Source organism: Entelurus aequoreus, linkage group LG03 (assembly GCF_033978785.1).
Source record: "Entelurus aequoreus isolate RoL-2023_Sb linkage group LG03, RoL_Eaeq_v1.1, whole genome shotgun sequence".
Lineage (NCBI taxonomy): Eukaryota > Metazoa > Chordata > Actinopteri > Syngnathiformes > Syngnathidae > Entelurus > Entelurus aequoreus.
Window position 1 is genome coordinate 89935517 of NC_084733.1, and position 2709 is coordinate 89938225.

The following is a 2709-nucleotide window of genomic DNA, read 5'->3' on the forward strand; positions in this document are numbered from 1 at the left end:
GCTAACAACACTGTCGCATACTTCTTAAAATGGTACCAAGTAACAAAATCCATGATTGTTGTTTACTATGTACTAAATGAGCTAAAATGCTCAAATATAACCTTAGTGTGTGTATAGTAAATTTGGTGCCAAGTTAAAGAACCCATTATATTATTGGGTTAAAAAGTATGACGTCAGCTAAAATGCTAGCATGAAACATTAGCATGCTAACGTTAGCATGATAATGTTAGCATGCTAACAACATTGTCGCATACTTCTTAAAATGGCACCAAGTAACAAAATCCATGATTGTTGTTTACTATGTACGAAATGAGCTAAAATGCTCAAATATAACCTTAGTGTGTGTACATTAAATTTGGTGCCAAGTTAAAGAACCATTATATTATTGGGTTAAAAAGCACGACGTCAGCTATAATGCTAGCATGAAACATTAGCATGCTAACGTTAGCATGCTAATGTTAGCATGCTAACAATACTGTCGCATACTTCTAAAATGGCACCAAGTAACAGAATCCATAATTGTTGTTTACTATGTACTAAATTAGCTAAAATGCTCAAATATAAATAACCTTAGTGTGTGTACAGTAAATTTGGTGCCAAGTCAAAGAACCCATTATATTATTGGGTTAAAAAGTATGACGTCAGCTAAAATGCTAGCATGAAACATTAGCATGCTAACGTTAGCATGCTAACAACACTGTCGCATACTTCTAAAATGGCACCAAGTGACAGAATCCATAATTATTGTTTACTATGTACTAAATGAGCTAAAATGCTCAAATATAACCTTAGTGTGTGTACAGTAAATTTAGTGCCAAGTTAAAGAACCCATTATATTATTGGGTTAAAAAGTACGACGTCAGCTAAAATGCTAGCATGAAACATTAGCATGCTAATGTTAGCATGCTAACAACACTGTCGCATACTTCTTAAAATGGCACCAAGTAACAAAATCCATGATTGTTGTTTACAATGTACTAAATGAGCTAAAATGCTCAAATATAACCTTAGTGTGTGTACAGTAAATTTGGTGCCAAGTTAAAGAACCATTATATTATTGAGTTAAAAAACACTACGTCAAGCAAAAATGCTAGCATGAAACATTAGCATGCTAACGTTAGCATGCTAATTTAATGCTAAAAAGCTAAAATATAACCTTAGTGTGTATTTGGTGCCGAGTTAAAGAACCCATTATATTATTGGGTTAAAAAGTACAAAGTCAGCTAAAATGCTAGCATGAAACACTAGCATGCTAACAACACTGTCGCATACTTCTAAAATGGCACCAAGTAACAGAATCCATAATTATTGTTTACTATGTACTAAATTAGCTAAAATGCTCAAATATAACCTTAGTGTGTATTTGGTGCCAAGTTAAAGAACCCATTATATTATTGGGTTAAAAAGTACGACGTCAGCTAAAATGCTAGCATGAAACATTAGCATGCTAACGTTAACATGCTAATGTTAGCATTGCTAACAACACTGTTGCATACTTATAAAATGGCACCAAGTAACAGAATCCATAATTGTTGTTTACTATGTACTAAATTAGCTAAAATGCTCAAATATAACCTTAGTGTGTGTACATAAAATTTGGTGCCAAGTTAAAGAACCATTATATTATTGGGTTAAAAAGCACGGCGTCAGCTAAAATGCTAGCATGCTAACATTAGCATGCTAATGTTAGCATGCTAACAACACTGTCGCATACTTCTAAAATGGCACCAAGTAACAGAATCCATAGTTGTTGTTTACTATGTACTAAATTAGCTAAAATCCTCAAATATAACCTTAGTGTGTGTACAGTAAATTTGGTGCCAAGTTAAAGAACCCCTTATATTATTGGGTTAAAAAGCACTACGTCAGCTAAAATGCTAGCATGAAACATTAGCATGCTAACGTTAGCATGCTAATGTTAGCATGCTAACAATACTGTCACATACTTCTTTAAAATGGCACCAAGTAACAAAATCCATGATTGTTGTTTACTATGTACTAAATGAGCTAAAATATAACCTTAGTGTGTATTTGGTGCCAAGTTAAAGAACCCATTATATTATTGGGTTAAAAAGCACTACGTCAGCTAAAATGCTAGCATGCTAACAATACTGTCGCATACTTCTAAAATGGCACCAAGTAACAGAATCCATAATTATTGTTTACTATGTACTAAATGAGCTAAAATGCTCAAATATAACCTTAGTGTGTGTACAGTAAATTTGGTGCCAAGTTAAAGAACCATTATATTATTGGGTTAAAAAACACTACGTCAAGCAAAAATGCTAGCATGAAACATTAGCATGCTAATGTTAGCATGCTAACAATACTGTCGCATACTTCTTTAAAATGGCACCAAGTAACAAAATCCATGATTGTTGTTTACTATGTACTAAATGAGCTAAAATATAACCTAAGTGTGTGTACATTAAATTTGGTGCCAAGTTAAAGAACCCATTGGGTTAAAAAGTACGACGTCAGCTAAAATGCTAGCATGCTAACGTTAGCATGCTAACACTGTCGCATACTTAAAATGGCACCAAGTAAATGTGATACAAAATAGTGGCGTTTCTTACCATTTCCTACAAGTTTGCACTTTCGCCATGAACGGGCTGATTTAAAAGACTTAAGAAAATGTGTTTTGGTCTAAAAAAGCTACACAACAACACGTCACGTCACGTGTCTCTTCGCTATTTTTAAACGAGCGCT